The sequence below is a fragment of the Piliocolobus tephrosceles genome, chromosome 19, assembly GCF_002776525.5.
Source record: "Piliocolobus tephrosceles isolate RC106 chromosome 19, ASM277652v3, whole genome shotgun sequence".
NCBI lineage: Eukaryota > Metazoa > Chordata > Mammalia > Primates > Cercopithecidae > Piliocolobus > Piliocolobus tephrosceles.
The window spans coordinates 52,086,454-52,103,280 of record NC_045452.1 but is presented as its reverse complement, the minus strand read 5'-3'; the positions used below and the strand labels follow the sequence as shown (position 1 = coordinate 52,103,280).

Here is a 16,827-nt window from a genome sequence, read left to right as displayed (position 1 = left end):
TTCTGCCTTATGTCCCTCAGTCCAATTCTTTCTTCTGAGGAGGCAAGAATTGAGGTCGCTGCAGACCTACGTAAATTTGCTGCCTGTAACATACTGTAATTCCTGGAACAAATGTTAAAAATAACCACAAAAAGACAAAGGACATTATTAAAAACACAGTTAAGGCTGGCACAGTGGCTCACGCCTGTAATCCCAGCACTTTGGGAGGCCAGCGCGGGTGGATCACATGAGGTCAGTTTTTTGAGACCAGCCTGGCCAACATGGTGCAACTCCCTTGCTACTAAAAATACAAAGATTAGACCGGCCTGGTGGTGAGCGCCTGTAATTCCTGCTACTCGGGAGGCTGAGGCAGGAGAATGTCTTGAACTCGGGAGGCACAGGTTGCAGTGAGCTGAGATCACACCACTGCACTCCATCCTGGGCGACAGAGCGAGACTCCATCTATAAATAAATAAATACACAATAAATAAATGAATACACCATAAATTAAAATTGAATGAAAAAGAAAGTTTAAATGATACAAAAGAAGACAGTGAGGGAAAAACTTGAATAAATAACAGAGGGAACAAATATAAAATAAATAATAAAATGGCAGTTTTAAATCCAAACATTTTAATAATTATATTAAATATAAATGGTTAAACATATCAAATGAAAGGCAGATTGTCAGACGGAGAAAGGTATATCATGTTCATGAAAATAATAGTCAAAATAAAGCTGGATTAGCTATGTATATTGGACAAAGTGGACTTCAAACAAAGAAAATTGGCTTATCTCTGTATTAGAATATCACATCATCACACTAAAAATGATCACCATGAAATTACTGATTACTATCCAACCCAAACCATGAAATCAAACTGAGAAATGTGTTTTGACAAGGGAAATAATACATTTTGGACTATGCAAATACCCTCACAAGCATAATAGTACTTTTATTAACATCTCCAAATAGATTTTTTTCATAAGAAAAAAATATACAAAAAATATTTTTTATGATTAAACCAAATCAAGATTATGTTTTTTATACTTTTCTGAAACTTGTATTTATCAGTCAATAACATATTATGGAAATGCCTATAATTCAACTGTTGTAGTTTTAATTTATGCTTTTTCAATGGCTTCATGCTCAGAATGCACTGAAATTTATTCAATATTCCTGTTATAAATGAGTGAGCATTCATTTTTATTTTATTTATTATTTTGCCACAATGAACAATGCTAAAATAAATATCCTCCAACATTTATCTTTTCATACAATTACTTTACTCCTATAATATAGATTCTGAGGACTAGAATTTTGAGTATATAAATTTAATCAAAACATTATGGCCTGTGTTTTTAAAATTTGTTAGTTTTTTTTAAACTATCTATTATAGCATCTAGGTTTTTAAATTAGATAAGGGATAAGCTCATGGGGCTTTCTGACTTTTTTCCTCAATAGTCCTCAAATGGTCAAACCCATAATTATCATTAATTTACCTTTTAAAAATATTTTACTTTATTTTTAATTGTCACATAATAATTGTACACATGTTTATGGTACAGAGTGATATTTCTATACATGTATACAATGTATAATGATCAAATCAGGGTAATTAGCCTATTGATCACCTCAAATATTTAGCATTTCTTTGTGCTGGAAACATTCAAAATTTCTTTCCCAAGACTAACTCAAAGGCACAGGCAACAAAAATAAAAATAGACAAAGGGAATTCCATCAAACTAAAAACATCTGGACAGAAAGGAAATAGTCAATAGAGCATAGAGACAATGCAGAGAATAGGAGAAAATATTTGTAAGCCACACATCTGATGAGGGGTTAATATCCAAACTATAAGGAACTCAAATGCCTCAATAGTGAGAATTCAAATAGCCCAATTAGAAAAGTGGCAAGAGACCTGAATAAACACTTCTCAAAAGAAGATATACAGATGACCAACAAGTATATGAAAAAAATGGCAGTTTCAAATCCTCAGAGAAATGCACATTAAAACCACAAAGAGATATCACCTTATAGCTGTTGGAATGCTATTATCAAAAACAGGAAACATTAGCGTTGGTGAGAAAGTAGAGGAATGGGAACCCTTGTACATTGTTTTGGAGAATGCCATTACGAAAAAAAGTATGGAGATTTCTCAAAAGATTAAAAATAGAACTACTATATGATCCGGTAATCCCACTAATGGGTATATGGTGTATCCAAAGGAAATTAAATCAGCATATTGAAGAGATAGCTACATTCCCACCTTTATTGCAGCATTATTCACAAAGCCAACATGTGGAATCTACCTGTGTTCATCAACAGATAAATGCATAAAGATAATGTGGTACATATACACAGTGGAATATTATTCAACCTTTAAAAAAGAGGAAATCCTGCTGTGTGTGACAACATAGATGAACCTGCAAGACACTATGTCAAGTGAAATAAGCCAAGCACAGAAAGACAAATACCACAATACCTCACTTACATGTGGAATTCAAAATAGGTGAACTCAGAAGCAGGGTGAAAACTTATAATTAAGTGTTCAATGAAAATACATGAGAACCTATTACATAGTACTTGGGTTCCTCATCCGGATGCTTCTTACTCCAATTTAAAGGGCGAGAGGGTGCGGGTAATTGCAGAGTCCAGAGTGGGACTTTGGGAAGAGGATTGCTGTGCTGGGACTCTCACTATCCTTTCCCACAAAGGCTTGGGGTGCAGACATTGCTTCCTCATCCCAAGCCTAGTAGAGGGGTTCGAATAGGCACACTCTGAAAGCTCAACATGTATTCCCTCCAGTGGGAAACAGATGGTTGACTCATGCCAGAGGAAGAAAACGTATTCTTGGCAGCAGAGTAGGGAGCTGCAGCTGGAAAGGAACTGCACTTCCAGCTGCTGACAGGCAGGTCAAAATGCATGCATCCCAGTGACTGGACGTGACACCTAAAGAAGGAACGTTAGCCTGGAGGTCATCCAAAATGATCCCTACCCAGAAGGGCAGCATCCTATAGTCCCAAGATTACAACAGTAAGTGGCTCTTGGTGGAGAAAGCTAAAGCAGATCGACAGTGGCAAGGCAACAGAGAGTCATCACTTACATTATGGAAGCTATAGTCTAAGGAAACCAACTAGTTGCATCTAAAGAACTCACAAAATACCTTGCAAGACAAGCCACAGCTTTAAATACCTGCTAGATACAGGACATATGAAGGCTGCATGCAGTTGTGCCAGGCAAGGAGGAATGCTCTCTGCCTCCTTTTGTGTCTTCTCTCCCTTCATACCATCCTTAGGGATTAGAAGTAGCATCTATCAGCAGGGTTAGGATTGAGTGACAAGAATAGTGAAGCCCACTCCAATTAATTTTTCTGACAGCCACAGCCCTCCTGAGGCTGATCCTAGCCGACAGAGAAATAGAAAGGCAAATTCTCTAAAATAGAGATTCAATAATATATCTTCACCTATCCTTTTTGTCTTCATTTACTCTCTTACCTTCTAAGAGTGACTTTCTTTGTGCTGTTTCTTTATAGTTATATCCTTTTTTTTTTTTGAGATGGAGTCTTGCTCTGTTGCCCAGTCTGGAGTGCAGCAGTGCTATCTCAGCTCACTGCAACCTCTGCCTCCCAGGTCCAAGCAATTTTCCTGCCTCAGCCTCTAGAGTAGCTGAGACTACAGGCACGTGCCACCATGCCCAGCTAATTTTTTGAATTTTTAGTAGAGACGGGGTTTCAGTGTGTTAGCCAGGATGGTCTTGATCTCCTCACCTCATGATCCACCCGCCTCGGCCTCCCAAAGTCCTGGGATCACAGGCAGGAGCCACCACGGCTGGCATAGTTACATCTTTTCTTTTTTTAGGTTTTTTTAAAAAAAATTTATTTTTTTCTGACTGCCATTGCTTTTTTTTCTTAAAGGTGAATTTGCTGTAGGGGGAGAAATTTGGCCTGGTAGGATACACTTGCCAATGTGTGGAGATGCTATGATTATCGTAACTAAGGAGGTGATGCTACGGGCAACTAGGGGAAAGGGTCATGAATGCTGGCAAATGTCTTAGAAGACGCTCCCTCCTGACATTCTTACCTTATATATCTATGACTGGACATTTTAATTTGCTGAAAAGATAAGACCGTGTTTGCCACTTAAAGTGCTCATGTATTTTATACCATCTAAAAGTGACCAGAAATTCTAGCATCCTCCCCACAGTTTTATCTAGTGGTAGAGAAAAAAATTTATCCTCTATACAACTTTAAAGAGAGAATAAAAGACAAAAATAAACTCTCTATTAGCTCTAATGAGTCCTACTTGATTAACATACAGATTACAAACACACATTTACTTTCCTTCACCATGATGTAGAAGTCAATGATTTAAAAAAAAATTTAACAAAACTTTCAAATGTTAGCTAGAGGTAGATAAATAGATAAAAGATAGATATATTTAATATACATATATATACACACATAAACACACACACACATATACAAACAGATATTGGTAAGGGGAGTGTCTAAACACTCAAGTCAGTACTTATGCAATGCACAGAGACTGTTTGTATATTTCCAATAGGAGGGGCTCTGTTCCTTGAATTAATATACATATACCCAACCCTCTTAATAACTACATTTTTTAGAGTTTTACTTGTCTCACTTTATTAGTTACATGAAGCATATTTTTGGAATTTATCAAAACCTCCAAATACTTAATAATTCCCTGGCTTTTTTTCCCAGTTTTTCCGTTATCACTCATTCTCTTCCTGGCAACCCAGCCTGGATCTAATCATCAAACATTTTACTTACATTCTAACCTGGGATCTCTTTCTTTCCATCTAATTTCAGAACCACACCTGCCCTGTTAAAACCTCAAACTCTGATCAGTCTCACCATTTGTTTTCTATGTATTGATTCCCTTGAGGTTGAACATTGCTGGAGAATATTTCATCAGTTTGCTGATTGGCACCACTTCAGCTTATTATTCAACCTCAGCTGCTCCTCAATATTCCTTGGCAAGTTATTTTTGCAAAAGCTTAATCATATCCTTTATCAAACTCCTAAAAATCTACTAGCATCTAACTACCCTCTCACATTTCATAGCTGTTCTGCTCTTACTTTTTTGGGGAAAAATTGAGTCCTTCAGTTATACATTTACTCTCCCCAAACCCATTTCTTCACCCGTCCTTCTTTTTGTCTTTCTTCACTCTATTACCTTCTAAGATTGACTTTATTTGTGTTATGTCTCTATAGTTATATCATTTTTTTAGTGTTTTGCTGTGTTGTTGTTGTTGTTTGTTTGTTTTTCATAACTGCCATTGCTCTGTTTCCTTAAAGCTCAGTTTGCTGTGGGGGGAGAAACGTGGCCCCTGTAGGAGACACTTGCCAATCTCTAGGGATGTTACGATTATCACAATCAAAGAGGTGATGTTACCAACATCCAAGCGAAAGGGCCATGAAGGCTGGCAAATGTCTTAGAAGGCACTCCCTAATGACTCTCTTACCTTGTCATTAATTCATTAAAATTATCGTCTAAGTTCTGTTGGATTTAATTACCAATACATAATACACCTTAATTAAATATTTTTTATAGAAAGGTAAAATAATTGGAAACATTAAAAAAAGAAGACACACATATTCATCAGGCAAAAACATGAACAGAAATACTTATCTTGTGGCACTCTAATAACATTTTAAATTACAAAAAGAGTCTTTGAGAAATAGAGATTTTCCTTCTTTATACAGTTGCTTCCCACTCTGCTTTCCTGGTCACCCTTCCCAATTTGCAGAATTATTTATTTGGCACCGTTGAAAATAATCAGTTGAGAAAAACAAGAGCATGGTTTCTATCTCAAGTTTGAGTTTTCCAGGCTCTGCTCTTGCCACATCCCTTCTCGTTTGAGTTAATCACAAGGGTGGGGAACACATACAATTCCTGACTTCAACAATTACTCCTTCTGCCTCACACCCACGGGAGAAGTCTTTACAGATAAAGTAATGATCTGCAGCACACGTTAAATGCGCCTCTCCGACCAACCTTGGGAGAAGAAAACGACAGGAAACAGTAATACTTGGGAGCACTTGTTCATTATAATGCTTTAATAAGTTGATATGCATTGGATTCTGTATAATATATAAAAAAGAGAAAGATTATTATGGTTTAGCTTTTATATTAAACCCTAAGAAGGAAATAAGGAAAAGGGATCTTCTTGAACCAAAAATGTTGTTTATTGTTGTCGTTGCTGTTCAAGAAAATCCTCTCAAATAGTTAATGCACCATGGTATTTTTGAGAAAAATTGGGACATTTTTTAAGTTATTGTTTTGTAAAAGCATAGGTTATGAAATCCATTCAGTTTGGCAACATTTTGAGTGTGTTATTCTCTCTCATAGGCTCCGAGTGTTGTCTTGAAAATGCCTTTTCTAAGCATCTAAAATTGTAAAAGCAGGAAAGCTTTAGCCAGCCTCTAAGCTTGAGCAGATTTCCAAAATCAATTTGTGATCTCTCCTTCTAAAGAACTGAACCTAGATTGCTAAATTCCAGCAAAAAGTCTACTTCTTGTTTAATGCTTTTCTACGTTGTCTTTCCCTTCAGAAACTGTTCTTCCAATAGAGGGTATTCACAAAACCATTTTTATTTATTTTGGCATTCTGTATTCATGTTGGTTGATTTTCCAAATATATAGTTCAGCAATTTTTGCTTTAGGTTCCCATGAAAGTTTCCTGTGATTGAACAACGGGTGATTAAAAACAAAATTGTGGGTTATTTTGCATACAGGTTAGACAAAACAAACATTTCGTCAATAAATTGTTCTCTCGATTTTCATTTAACTCCTTCACTAAAATAAAAGATATCTGAATGTTTAGGTTTCCTTCATAAACATAGCTTGTGTTCATGTCATTAAAACAATCTCACCAGGCTCTGGTTAGAAATTTACGTTCACAGTAGCAGTTGTTTAAAGACAAGAAGTAGAGGTGATATATTGAAGGCCATATACTGAATGCCACAAAGGGCATGACAAGATCAAATGACTTGGATTGACAAAATACGTATGTCAAATGCTAAATCATTTATCCAGGTTGTTGATTATTTAGAGGTTGATGATGCTACTATTTAGTGTACAGCCAAAATTCCTTGCCTTTTTATCTTCATTCCATTCTCCACCACCACCCTCTACACTTCCCCGTTGGCTTTTCACTCTTGCTGCTTTGGAGTAAAATGGGATATCTTGGAATAAAGTTGCTTGCCGATAACTGCATCATTAAATTTTAAACAATTTATGTTCTACTTGTAGATCTACAATCTCTGTAGATAATTAATGTGTAAATTAGTAGATGGATTTTGTAGATTTTCTGTCATGCTAGGAAAATTTAAATTGTACTGAAAGCATGAAAAAGTAATCTTATTTGACAAGTAGTTCTATCATCTACATAAGGAATGTAAACCTTTAGTATCCTCTGCAGAGAACATTAATTGAATAGTAAATACATTCACAAAACATATAAATCTGAATGATTTGACTGTTCCCCTAAGAGTGCTAAGACAACTTCTTGCCCATAGTGCATTCCACACTGTTTAATTGACTGTTAGAAAACCCCATTGCAAAACGATATTCAATAAAGTCATGCAACCCTCTTCAAATGTTTTTACTCCCTGCATCTAACACCTGCACCTAAGTTTCTTATGTTAATGGACCAATTTAGTCTTAAATATGTATACAAGTAAATTCCTGGCCAGGTGCAGTGGCTCAGGCCTGTAATCCCAGCACTTTGGGAGGGCAAGGTGAGCAGATTGCTTGATCTCAGGAGTTCAAGACCAGCCTGGGCAACATGGTGAAACCTTGTCTCTACAAAAAAGTACAAAAATTAGCTGGGTGTAGTGGTGTGCACCTGTAGTCCCAGCTACTTGGGAAGCTGAGGTGAGAGGACTCCTTGAGCTTAGGAGGCAGAGGTTGTAGTGAGCCGAGATTGCACCACTGCACTCCAGCCTGGGTGACAGAGTGAGACTCTGTCTCAAAATAAATAAATTTCTTCATAGTTTTATCAATTATGACATGGTTTTCGGATGAATCAAGTGTCTCCTCTTTGGGGAAGTTACACAGTTTTCTCTGACATTGTCCCCAGTCTAAGCTAAGAGTCTCTCATATGGCCTGTCAACTATACAGGAAGCTTTTGGATGAAAGGGTATGTATCAGTAAAGTTTCAGTGAGGGGACAAGAATCAGTAGGGACTATATGTTAAACGATTTATTGCAGTGAGTGGGCTCCTATGATCATGGAGGCTGATTAGGCAAGTCCAAAGTCCATAGAGCAGACCTTCAAGAAAGGTATGCTGAAACTCTAGAGCATGAACTAAAGCTTCATTCCACAGGCAGAAATTATTATTATTCAGGGAAACCTCAGTTCTGGTACTGAGCCTTTTAACCGATTGAATCACGCCCACCCAGATAACCGAGGATAATCTCCTTTACTTAAAGTCGACCAACGATAGACCTTAATCACATTAACAAAATGTCTTCATAGCAATACCTGGATTGGTGTTTGATTCAATATTGCTATTAGAGCCCAGTCAAGTTGACATAAAATTGATCATCATAGGGTCTCTTTTTCCAGCTTTTTATAATAAAAAATGTCAAAAATATAAAAGAGTGGAAGGAAACTTAGAAAAAACACCCACATGCTCCCTACCTAGAATTGAAATGTATTAACACTTTAGCAAATTTGCTCTGTGTGTCTATGTGGGCACATTGGCATGTACTTTTGAAAACCTTTGAAAATATATTGCACACAAATATCACCCTACGTCTCTAAAAACTTTAACATCCATGGCCTAAAAATAGTACATTCTTTTTCAAAACCACAGTTACATTATATCTCCTACCAAAAATTAAATAATCTTAGAAAAATCATCAAAAATTGGTTTATATTCAAAATTGTTCCAAAACAAGAAAAGCAAAAGTGAAGAAATGAAGGAAGGAAAAAATAGAGAAAGCAATAAATAAAGAGAAAATCCTGAAATTTCCTTCTAAGATTTAAGGTCAGATATGGAATGCATGTTTTAAAAACATCCCTTATCTGATCGTCTCGGGTATCTATGTTCAGTGTTGGGCAAGCTGGGTGTGGAGTACATCCAACAAAGAAACAGGATGATGCCTCCAAACCATCTCACATCTCAGAATTTTATAAACTGCAGATTGTTAATATATTACATCTAAATCCAAGATGTGCACTGTAATATTTGATTCTTTGGATATTCTACATTTATTTATCTGCAATCCATTTGCTAGGCATCAGTTTTTAGTGCCTTATCATATACTAAGCAGTGCAGATAATGAGTGAAATAAGATTATATTTTACTTGGTTTAATTACTTTTATATCAGTGCTACAAATTCATTCTTACATCATCTACTTCAAGAGCAGAATTACTGTAGAAAACAGAGTTGTTTTTTAACTATTTGGATTAAGTGAGATTTTAAAAATATCATTCCTGTATTAATGCCAATTTGAAAGGGTAAGAATATTTGGATTATTTTTATCGATAATATGAATATGTTGCATATAACACTGAAAGTAAATTGTACTCGATTTATAATTATATTAATCCTTCGTTCAAAAACAAATCACTGAATGACTAGTGAGTTGCTGAATAGATTTCAAAATTGTTGTAACACATGGTCCTTGTGATGAAGAAGAGTAGGCAAAATATTCGGTAAAGAGAAATGGAAAGATTGGATAAATAAAAACATGTACAATTTGGCGACTAAAAAGCACATTTTTGTATCTGCTGGACTGTTTCAGTGCCTTTCTTCACTTAACGTTAATTCTCATAAACCCTCACCGACTTGCAAGCCATGAGTTAGGAATTACTTGGTTAACAATACTCCATCTGGTTTTCCCAGAATTTTGAGAAGAAGTAACACTTAGGCATTCCTTGAAAGATAACAACTTTATACGTGACAAAATTCATTTTCCCCTTCATTCATTTAATTCCACAAAATGTTTACCCACTTATCCATTATATGAATCCAGTTTCAAATAGGATTTGAGGAAGGATTACTTCAAAGAATGTTTTCTGAGACATTTTAAAATGGCAATTGATGATATGAGTATTTGCTTAGCTAGAGCAGTTCTTGAGCTGTGGAGAACACCCTGTTCCTTGGAAGTAGTTTCACTATATAGCAAATGCTTCAGAAAATAGGAAAAAAAATAAACACTCAGAAAATTACTAACCTTGTATGACTTCAAGTCAACCTTGAAATTTTGCGGTGGGAGAGATACAAAGAAACAGAATTTTGTTTGCCTCCTTCAAAACTTGAAAAGTGTATTGCATTTGTTACAAATTAACATTGAGGCAAAAGAGACCTCCCATGAGTTTCTGTCTGGTCTTTGCACAATAAATTATGACCTGAAACATGGCCATTAGCAGCATTAGCGTAGTGGAGAGACTTTTCCAAAGACTATAAATGCCGAGCCACAATGTCCCCCCTACAAAATCACACTGTCTCACAGCCTGTATGGAGCTGAATTTACAGAGTTCTTTTTCATCAGAACGTGGGGAAAGCTTAAGAACTAGCTGTGTGGGCAAGAAAAGGTGAGAAAAGGCATCCTTGATAGGACAGAGCTATAAAACAATCACTTCAACTTAAAATACAGTATATATTACTTTAGTATTAAGTATGCTCCTTATGGGGCTTATATGGGTCCCAAAGTTTCTGAATTCAGGTCCCAGGCTAATGTTAATGCAGATGCAATTACGTTGATAATTTTTGACTTCTACTTCCTCACTCTTTTGCTGTATTATATGCCTCTTGGTCTTCAAAGAGAACTGTAATTGAATCCGTTTAACCCAAATATGTCCCATGTGCAGCTCAAAAGGCTTCTTAGTTTTGAAATTAGCAAAGTATTACAAGGATTTTGTACAGAGCTACATTTCCCATTTAAAGACGTTTTCTAGGTCTAACCTAATCCATTGACTGATGGTTTTCACATACTAATTAACAAGAATAATTTCAGTCATTTGCATTATGTGACCTCTCAAGCCCCTTTGGTCAAAAGCTTAGTTACCTCTTTTTCATTTTATCATTATTATTATTTTTAATAGAGACAGAGTCTCACTGTGTTGCTCAGACTGGTCTTGAACACCTGGGCTCAGTCAATCCTCCCACATTGCCTCCCTAAAGTGCTGGAATTACAGGCATGAGCCACCACAACTGTCCCTTAGTTGCTTCTTTTTTGTTTTTATTTTTTTGTGAAATGTTTGTGCCGTGAGCACGTGGTAGTATTGTTATTGTTGTGGTTCTGGGTGTGTGTGAAACTGTTCTTTTTTAAAGAATGGAACCTTCTAAACCTGCAATAAACAGTTTCAATTACTCTACACAGTGGAAGCATTTGAAATATATTTACAAAATTATTTATCCTAGTAACTATAATCATCCTAATGGTCTTCACATAAAGGTTATTTCATTTTATCAAACAATTATTTCTTGTTGGATCATAAGAGAAAGAATATTTTTACATATTTTGAAGCAGTATTTGGTTTTTGGTATTTTCTCTATCAGGAAAAATGTAGTCAGTGAATTATGTCATGAGTAAAAGAATGTTTGGTGCCAAGCACCATCTTATTATAAATACCACTATTTTTCATTCTGCCTTGCCATTCATGGCCAAGAAGAAATTCCTTTGCCAGGAAAAATAGATAAATACAGGTGAAAACTGAAGGATAAGAACAAGGCATCTAATACAAGATATTAAAAAGTTAATAATTTGGATTTTATACACATGGAGTATGAAATAACTTTACTATAAGTTGTTAGGATTATAGCCATTAATACAAGTTGAAAAAATTAGAGCAGTAGTAATTTTCTCTCTAAAACCATTCCAGTAGGAACTCTAAATTCTGAAGGGCTCAGTGTTCCAGTGTCTCTTCTCTGTCTGTACTCTCTTTCTCTGGCTAGTCTCATTTATCTCATGTCTCATGTCTTTAATGCAATCCACCAATGAGACCCTCATTAATAACAACCTCTTGCCTGAACTTCAGAAATGTACATCACCTACTTATGTGGCACTTTGACTTAATTCTAATAAGCATATCAACTTGACCTTGTCACCTACTCAGCCATTTCCCCCTGTCTTGATAAATGTTATCATCATCTGCCCAGTTATTTATCCAAATGCTTAGATGTCATAATCCTCATTCCTTTTTTCTCTTCATTCTCACTTTTAATCTATAGGCAAATCTGCAGGCACTTTTACTACAATATATATGCTAACAGTTCATTACTCCCCACTATCATTACTGTAGCACAAGTCTGGGTCTCTGTTTTGTTTATGCATAGATCCTTACTGGACTTCCTGCTCCAAAATCCAAATAGCATGATTTTCAAAAATTCAAAATAGATAACGATGTCTCCTTGCTTAGAACCTTCAATAGCTTTCTATTTCACTTATAATACACACTTCTTATGATGACTAGCCTCTAAAGGATCTGGCCCCTACCTTCCTCTCTGATTACACATTATATCACTTTTATTTTGCTCACTGCAGCCACATTGACCTTTTTCCAGGTTATTGAGTGTATCAGGTCGGTTTTGCAGTGGTTGATTTCTCTTGTCATCTCCACATGGATAATTCCATGATAAAATTAAAATATCAGTTTAAATTTAAGTCCCTACTATAGCCAGCTTTATTTACATAGTTTGGAGGTGTCCAATGATTACTTTTTGGTTAAATTACCCTCTTTCATTTTTATCATAATATGTACCACTACTTAAAAGTACCTTATTTATGCATTTCTTTCTTTCTTTTCTGTCTCCCCTTGGATGGAATAACACATTGTCCTTTTTTGGGCCAATATAATTGTGATAGAATCTTACCAATTCAAGAATGTCAGGTATGGAGGGTATTTTGAAAGTCCACACCTCTACTTTCTTCATCTATAAAAGATGAGGAAATTCCCTTTAACTATCTCACTGGGTTGTTGTGTGTAACAAAAGAGATAAGAAAGATAAAAATAGTGTTGAATAACAAAATTTCTATACAATGAAAAATATTATTATTCTCATCAGGTATGGACCTGGGTAACATCACAGATAATGGGAAGACTTTTCCTATTAGAATATTTTATGATAAACTCGAACTGTAGAACTCTGTGTCCATCATCACTTAATAATTTATCTAAACTATTACATATATTGCTTTTTGAAACTTTTTTTACCCCTATAGCCAGTTGACCTCAAGTCAATGCTTAGAATCACCACTCAAATGGTAACCCTTAAAGATGTTGAAATGACTCAACATATTTCATGAGGCATGATCTCACTGAAAGATAAGGCAGTCAAGAGCTTGTTTTCCTGTGCGTTCTCTCTCAAATATGTCTTCACAATCAACCTCACACTGATAAGAAATACCCAGCTCCAACAAAGAGCACATGGAGACAGCTACTGTCCTTAAACATCATCTTCCTCTACATAAATGAGTAAAAACCTCACAAACACAAATAATAATGAAGCTGTCATGTCAGCAATAGGACTTTTGTAGACTGATTTCTACAACGAAATCTAGGCAATTAACCTGTCAACTATTTTTCAGATCTCTCTTATTCTAACATAGATTGAGTAATTTCAGACAGTTGGAATTGGTTCTTAACATTGACCTTCATAAGTTGAAATTCCAAGAATGTGAAACAGCTGCCATTTACAGAGATAAGCCTATAAAGTTTTATAAAGCTATAAAGCTGAGAGATTTCAATGTCAAAAAAATTGGACTGCTATTAACAACAATTTAAAAGTTCAGAGCTTTAATAAGTAAACTGAAGAATAAGACATAAATAGAGAATACAAACATAATAATCACCATACTCAGCCTAGCCTTGTGGCCATCGATGATCTTGGATATATTCTACCTAATGATATCTGTGTATAAGGAAAAAGTAGTAATATATATATTCCTGCCACACATATTATTTCGTAAGCACATTAGATATATTCTTTGTTTAGATTATCTTATCTCCCATACTTAGAAGTCAAGTGCCAAACTTTTTCTTGCTCTATTCTTCATATTTGTTTCCAAAATTACACTAAGATTACTTAGAATTTTTGACTTCCTGCAATGCATTTTTTAAATCCGCCACACAAATCACTTTAAAATAAAGATAATAATGAAAGAAAGTTGGCGCCACAACTGAGCCCTCAGTATGTGACAAGTATAAATCAGTGGGGACAGTAGTCAGAGCAGCTTTATAAGCACAAATCACGTGCTGACCTTGCATTCCCTCAATTCTATTTCTGCTACTTCCAGTTCCTATTTGAAAGAATTCAAAATCCTGCAGTTGTGCCAGTGTTTATTTTGGTGGTTGGCAATCAAGCAAAATACATTTAACAAGGAAAATGAAAAGTGAGTCTTGTATTATTGGCTCAACTATTCAATCTTGCAAAGATGTATTATATTTTTCTTTGAACAGCCTTGAATGTTTTGGTTTGGTTTTGAAAAAGGGAGAAAAAAATAGGAAGCCCCAAATATTTGTAAGGAGTTTTATTTCAAAATCCTAAAATTTAGAGATTGAACAAGCTATGAAATGTATAGGAAGAAAAAATAATAATTAGTTGAAATCTTAGTTTTATACATAGTGGATTAATTATAAAAGTTTCTCCAATTACTTCCTTTGTGGTACACATACCCTTTGAATGTGAGTTTTCATAATGCAACCTCTCACACCTGCAAGTGTGTGGTGGAGTCTTGACCCAGTTCTCAAAAATGTACTGGCCTTGTGACTTGCTCTGTCCTATAGAATGCAGCAGATGTGATGCTAGCCCAATTTCAAGTTAAGACCTGAAGAGGTCTCATCTAATTCTGCCCATTCTTTTAAAACCTTACTAGTGCCAATGCCATGTGCAAAATTTCATACTAGCATGACAGAGAATGAGAAACCCAGTAGCAGGCAACCTTATTGTCCTCAGCCAAGCAAAGCCACCTTGCTTCCCCTAATGCTGGAGAAAGCACATATTCATTGACTGCTCAATTTAGAAGTACAAAAGGACATATCTGAAGGGTCATCGCAAGGTTCACAATTCCTCATGGACTGACCAAGGCTTCTGCTGCAGAAGCATCACAGACAGTTCAACTCTGACTAATCCTACTCCTTCCACTTCCTTCCAGGTGTTGTTCTTGAGAGCACTCCCTTATATACACCAAGTAAATGCAAATCTCTATTTTTGCATATGATTTCTAGAACACAGGAAGACAAACTTAGATGCCAAGAGTAGACTTAAAAAAGAAACTATAAAGAGAAATTCGCATCTGTATAATTGGCCAGATGGCTGATAGGTGCAGCACAGATAGCTCCCAGTAGGAAGTACTAGTGCAATTGTTAAACTTTCATTGATGGAAGGAAGTGCATGAATGAGTGCAGCATGATTTCAGAGTTCACGGAAGGTAATAACTATAAGGCTCATAAAATGGATTGATTTTTGCTGGACACTTAATATTTTAGAAAATGAAAACAAAAGCTGAATGTGATTAATTCATTCATTTATAGCTAAGTGTGAGAGTCATAAGGCATTTTAGCAGCACATAAAGAGATCCTCATTTCCTAGAGTCATAAGGCAGAAATAGTTGAGGATAAAGCCCACAATTTCATTAGAAGAATAGCAGAGCTAAAAGGAAGGTTGTATCCAGGTGCAGTGGTGTGTACCTGTCATTTCAGCTACTCAGAAGGCTGAGGCACAAGAATTGCTTGAACCTTAGAGGTGGAGGTTGAAGTGAATGGATAACATGCCATTGTACTCTAGCCTGGGTGATGGAGTGAGACTCTTTCTCAAATATAAAATAAAATACAAATAAAAGAAAGGTTGAATTCTCAAAATCAGCAAGTCTGTGAAGTCATGTCAGTGTCCTTACTCAAGAGGAGGAAGACTTTACAAGTTGATATGGGGATATAAGGGCCAATGCCTTGAAAATTGTGAGTCCCCAGATTTTTCCGAATACTCTGGGCCTGCAGAAATGCTACACTCTTCCCATGTGAAGGCCAGCTAATGCCCCTGCACTGGGAGCTCAGCCAAATCCACTTGCTTACACATTATCTATGGTTGCTGTCACATTACAACAGTAGAGTTGAATACTTGAGATGCAAAAACTCTGTCTCTCAAATCCTAATATATTTGCTGTCTGGCCAATTTTAAGAAAAACTCTTTTAATCACTGATATAGAGGACTTTGACCTTGATTCTAGGGTCCTGAAATTTCATCACACTCTCCCATTCCAGGAGAAATGATAGAGTGCTGGCTCATTTGTGAGTCACAGTAAATTCATTGGGTAAATGGACCCCCTTGAGGGCTATTTCTTTAGGTCCAAGCATGTTTAATTGAAATGATCATACTGGCCTTTGGCATGATCATCAATGTTACTTATCCTGTAAGGTAAGACCTAGCACAGTGAGGACACTCAAGTGGAAGCCTTGAAACTGCCCAACTATTCCTGCCTCATCAAGAGAGTGAATAAAAAGCAATATTACATCTTAAGGAGAACAACATGTGTTACTGTCAGTCTTAAAGAAAGACTCTTAAAGAACTTAAATGATGTAGCTATGTTTTTTCTCAATGTATCCATGCCACCAATTCGTCTTCTATAAAATCTAAAGGAATCCTGGAAAAAATTATTCTATGCAATCTTGAGGGATCCTGGAAAACATGAATAGACTATAATCTCAAGGTCATGAAGCTTGGTGCATGCATTCTTTTGATTCCTGCGTGTGACTGGTAGGCCTCCCTGGTCTCTGGAGGCAACATATTCCACATTTAAGAAAATAATTCCAACCCATTTCCTGAGTAACATGCACGTCTCCCAGCTTTAAATGGGGCCTGGAGA

The 16,827-nt window shown here is 36.0% G+C and overlaps 1 pseudogene; it reads left to right on the top strand.

The window, feature by feature from the left end:
• The window catches only part of LOC111527054, a 127,942-nt pseudogene that overhangs the window by 109,535 nt on the left and 1,580 nt on the right, over positions 1 to 16,827 (top strand).